Source organism: Pteropus alecto, unplaced genomic scaffold, assembly GCF_000325575.1.
Source record: "Pteropus alecto unplaced genomic scaffold, ASM32557v1 scaffold25, whole genome shotgun sequence".
Taxonomy (NCBI): domain Eukaryota; kingdom Metazoa; phylum Chordata; class Mammalia; order Chiroptera; family Pteropodidae; genus Pteropus; species Pteropus alecto.
In genome coordinates, this window is record NW_006441955.1 from 33,710,724 (window position 1) to 33,716,652 (window position 5,929).

Below are 5,929 nucleotides of genomic sequence, written 5' to 3' on the forward strand. Positions count from 1 at the left end.
TACTATATACCTAATTAAAATAAATAAAATTTAAAAATATTTCAAAATAAATAAATAAATAAATAAATAAATAAATAAATAATAAATATAAATGGATAAAGAAACTGTTTTCTATCCATACAATGAAATATCATTTGGCAGTAGAAGAAAATGAAGCATTGTTATATCTAGCAATATGAATGAGCCTTGAAAATATTATTCTTAATGAAGAAGCCAAACACAAAAAGACCACATTTTGTATAATTCTATTTATATGGAATGTCCAGAATAGGCAAACTTATAGAGAGAGCAAGTAGATTAGGCATCCACTGGGTGTCTTGAAACATATCTCCTGCAGAAAAGGGGGGCCACCGTGTTATAGAAGTGACAGTGTGTGATTTTGAGTTTCAGTCATAAAAAACACTGCAACTTCTGTCTTTGTCTCTCTTGGATCACTTACTCAGGGGACAGGACCCTCAACAGCTTTGTGGAGAGATCATATGTGGGGAGGAATTGAGGCCCCTTATCAACGCTCCAACTGTACAAGTGAGTTCTGGAAGTAACTTGGAAGTGAGTTTTTGGTGCTGTCTTGGAAGCAGACCTTCCAGCCTCCGTCAGGCTTTTGGATGATTTCAGCCCTGGCTGACAACTCGTGTGCAGCCTCCTGAGAAACCTCAAGCCAAAACTGCCACCTAAGCTGCTCCAGAATGTCTGACTCACAGAAATTGTAAGAAATATGAATGTCATTGTTCTTTTATAACACTATGTGTTGGGGCAATTTGTTATGCAACAGTAGATAACTGCTATACCACTCCCCGCCCCGAGTTTTAGGAAGATTCCCTACAGAAAAAGACTGAGAAACATCTGCATATTAGAAATTGGAAAGGAAACAATATTTCCTTGTACTTCTGAGTCCCAAGAAAAGAGAAAGGCACATCAAAACATTGGCCATGGTCTCTGAGAGTGTTTCATGGTTTTAGTCCTGTCAGAAATTTGATGTTTCAGAATGTGATTAGGAATTGTATAAGGGAGGTACACCGTTACATGGGAGAGAGGAAGAGATCCACGGGTGTAGAAAGGATAATCTTCTTGACTACAATAAAGAAGACTACAGAAATTACCTTAAGGTGCAGCAGGCAAATGAAAAATTTTCAAGAAGTGAGATAACTCAGTAAGACCATTTGCTAATAATTTATTTTCATCGAGAAAAGAAAAACCTATCCTTGGTAACGTGCCAATTCTCAACAAGCTAATTCATGGCAAGTCTTTCTCTGGGAAAAGAGATAATTAAGTTTTTCCAAAGTCTTTGCTCCCTAACTACAGTAATCATTAGGGCTGTTCACAAACATTCTTGTTCTCCTTCTTTCCTGATGTATGGTGGGTTGTAATTTACAGCCCATTTAAAGAAATCACCATATGACTTGCTTTAGCCAGTGAAATGTGAATGAAAGCTTGGAAAGTCAGGATGCTTTACCATTTTATCTTTTTCCTGTCATGCAACCAGTCATGTTCCTACTAGTGGCTGCTTTGTTGGCCTGGGGCCCAGAGTGAGGGTGGCAGTGGTATGGACTAGAGCCTTCCAATTTAAGCGCGATAGAGAGTTGGATGAATAAGAGATAAATCATGAAATTTTAGGGTTAATTGTACCCAGAGCATAATCTAGCCTATCCTGGCTGAAATGCTAATAAATAACTGAAGTTCATGTTTATCAGTCCTGCCTCTGTAGATGCTGGCTCAAGCTCTCAACTGGTTAAGAAAAGCTATTATGGATAAGTCTTGCTGGGAGCCAGTTGCCCTCCACCCTACGTCTCAGCACATTATCACAATAAACCTGAAAGTCGAGTATTATTAACCCCATTTTACCTATAAGGAACCTGAGAAGTGAAGTGAGTTGCCCCACTTGCATGCAGCAGAGCTGAAACAGGAAGCCAGATCTTCTGAATAAAAAAACATAAGTAGAGTCACTAAGCTGTACTAGGGCCTCCTATTACTGCTTATGAACCAAGGTAATTTTAGCCTACTCGATAACTCAGCTGTGACCGCTTCCTGTATTAGTTGCTTTTGTATCCTCCTCCTTGTCTCTGCTTTTCTATTTTCTCCAGGAACCTGAGCTGTGGAAAGCTTTCCCTCATCATGTTCCCCCTCTTAAAGGTAATTGTCACCCTCCCACTTAATGGTGAGGAAATAAATACCATCGACCCTTGAACGACACGTGGATTAGGGATGTTGTCCCCTGCACAGTTGAAAATCTGAGTATAACTTTTGACACCTCAAAAACTTAACTACACTGTTCTTTGCTATCCATGGGAAATTGGTTCCCAGAACCCCACAGATACCCAAATTAGCAGATGCTCAAGTTCCTTACATAAAATGATGTAGAACAATGCATACAGTTGGCCCTTCACATCTGCAGATTCCCAACCACAGACTGAAAATACTATATTTGATCCACATTTGGTTGAATCTACAGATGTGAAGCCTGGGGATATGGAGGGCTGACTATATATTTATTGACAAAAAATTCATATATAAGCATATCCATGAAATTCAAATTCGTCTTCAAGGGTCAACTGTATTTGGTATGTAGCCCCTGAAAGATATGCTAAGCATTTTAGATACATTGCAATTTTATTTAATTCTTATATGAATCCTGTAGCAGAAGTATTATGAATTCTATTTTTAAAGTGGGAAACCAAAGCACAGGTAGATTATGTAAATTGTCAAAGGTTTTTGTTAATAATCATGGGTGGGTAGATTTCAAACCTATGTCCACATGACTTCAAACTTTTTGTTATTTCCAGTGCCTTTTCCCACAGTGATAGCCCCTGCATCTAAATCCTTAAGCGGGGGAAGAATAAAAACAGAGTTGGGGAGGAATAAGGCACCCTACAGACTTTTCTCTACAAGAAGTAGTAGCCTTTCGGTAGCACAGAGTCTGTGAAGACCCAGAGATTCAATCATCATGAAAGAGCAGAGCCCTCCAAGTTCCTCAGGTTAAATCCATCAGTGAGATCAGCTGGAAAAGGTCATTTAATTTCCATCCTTTAATTCGCATAGAGAAAGCACCCAATATGTATTTGTTCATAAACTTTTAGTGCTCTAGGGGCTTATCAAAGTCAGTTGTAGACAAAGGAGGCCCTCGCAGCCTCTGGCTTCAAAGCAGGCTGGATATTTGACTGGTCCTCCAGATGGGCATGTCTGGTCTCTGCGTTTTCCTGGCAGCCTTCTAACACTTTTTTTTTTTTTTTTGGCACTACCAAAGACTAGGTACCAACTTCTTAACCCTTGGCTCCTGCTCTACTGCCGTTTCATTTCTCTGCAAATTAATTGCTCAGATCCCTGTAAGGAATGAAAAGATGTAGTATTCCCAGGTATTTGGGGCTAACAACACAAGCAGTTATTTACCCCACCACTTTTACTCAGCTGACCAGTGGTTGATTTGATGTGGTCAGGTCTTAGCTTGTCCATGCTGTGAAGGACATGGCTTCCTTTTCCCTGTCTGTAATGGGAGACCCTAGAGGCTGGACTGGAAGATCTCATGAGAGGCCATCGAGTTCTAAGTTCTTTTCATCTGAATCAGTTTCAAGTATAAGCCATGTCTATGTTGGTTGCAATCACACTAGTCACTCCCTCAGCCTTACTCTGTTCCTGGCCCTCTTCTTGATGCTGGTGGTGACAGAGCAGTGAAGGAGACAGATAAGGTCCCTGGTCTAACCAAATTTATATTCCGGGGGGGGAATAAAAAGACAATAAACAAGTAAACAAATGAACATAGTAATTTCAGATTGAGCCCATTGCTGTAAATGAAATCAATGAGGTCATGTGATAAGGTGTGAGAAGGGTTGGGGTTCTCACTTTAAACAGGTGGTTATGAAATGCTTCTCTGATAAGAGACCGTCTGAGATAAGACTTGAATGATAAGGAGCCAGACTGGGAAAGAACATTCTCTCTAGGCAGAGGGAGTAGAAATTCTAAGGTTTTCAGACTGGAGTAATTTTGAGATGTTCAAGGAACAGAATAAAGTTGGGATGGTTACCATTCATTGAGTGGTTATAATGGGCCAGGCATTGTGCTATATACTTTCATATATTATCGTGTTTTAATTAATCACAATACCCTACAAGGTAGATATTACTATGGAAGAAATGGACTAATATCATTCATTCTTAACATGACGCATAGTAGATGTCTGATCAATTTTATCATTATTCCTTGCCTTGCCCAGTTCTGCCCTTCCCAGTAGCAACTTGTGAGCAAACATTACTTATTTCTCATTTATTGCACTTCCTTTTGATTTCATATGGTTAGTAGGAAAGCATTCTGCTCAATGAAACAATTCATAAGATGGTGTGAGTGACTGATAGATCACCCTCCTAGCAGTCTATCTGCATTTTAAAACTTATTAAGATTCACCAAAACTTATTAAACTCATGAGATTTTTTTTTGAATTGAGGGAAGAATGGTAGCAGATTTTCCCATACTACTGTTATGGGCCAAATTGCATTCTCCCCAAATTCATCTGTTGAAATACTAAACCGTAATACTTCAGAATATGTTTGTATTTAGAGAGAAGGTCTTTAGAGTGGTACTTAAGGTTAAATGATGTCATTAAGATAGGCCCTAATCCAAAATGCCTAGTGTCCTTATAAAAGAGGAGCTTAGGACACAGATACACACAAAGAGAAGACCATGTGAAGACACAGAGAATAGATGGCCAGAACAGATCTACCAGCCAGAGAGAGAATCCTTGGAAGAAACCAATGTTGCTGACGCCTTGATCTTGGACTTCCAGCCTCCAAACTGTGAAAACAAATTTCCATTGTTTAAACCACCCAGTCTGTGGTATTTTGAATGACAGCCCTAGAAAACTAATACTTACACTTATTCCTGTTACAGACCTTTTGCAGGTTTAAATTCCTGAGGCTAAATCCCAGATAAATTCCCCGAGTTGCCTGTTTTTCTTTTTTTGTCCTTATCGCAAACCCTTGGGCTTCAGTCTACGGGTCACAGTGTGGAAGAAAACAATGAATATTTACTGAGTTCTATACATGCCAGAAATTCAATCATCATACTACTTTGTAGGTGATTATCATTACAGATCAGGAAACAGGGTCAGGGAGGTCACATAAATTAACTAAAGTAATTATGTGTTCAATATCTTTACCCATATCTATATACTAGGCACGAGGATCAATGCTTGTGATACATCAGTGAATCAAAATGACTTACTTCCTGCTCTCATAAAGCTAATAATTTAGTGGGGGAAACCAGATGATAAATGTAATAACTTACAAAGGAGAACAACGTATTAGTAGGAGAGCCAGATGAGTTTCATTCCATTCATTTACTGAGCATCTATTATGTATACATGATGTTGTGCTAAGTGTTCTGGAAATATGGACTGTATCCTCAGAGAAATTACATGTCTAGTGGGAAAGGAAGACATCAGATAAGCCTTAAAAATGAGAAAGAGAGATGTTATGAGAGATAACTTCAAGGTTACCTGGGAGCATTTAGTAAAGACATATAATTTAATATAAAAAACCAAGGTAGGCCTTCTGAAGGAATTGCTATACCTACTGAGATTTGAAGAATCAGGTAGCAGTTAGCCAAGCAGAGGTGTGCGAAGCTTTCTTCAGTCAGGCCATCTCCGGTTCAGATAATGCCTTTCTTCCTATAGACTCTTTCTCAGAAAGCATCTTTGTTCTGCCTGGCTGTAGCCAAGTTGTTCGGAGACAACACTGGACACTAACCAGAAAGCGGTTTATGTACTGCCTTGTCTAGAATGAGACATTTATCTTTGAGGGGATAAGCTTCCTATTTCAGTGGGTGACTTTAGGGCATTTCTTCCTCGCTACTCTTCCGTCTGAGACAGACACTGGGAGGTTGGCTTTTACCAAAAGTCTTTTTCCTTATTGCCCAGACTCCCCTGCCGGAATGGTTGGTCATG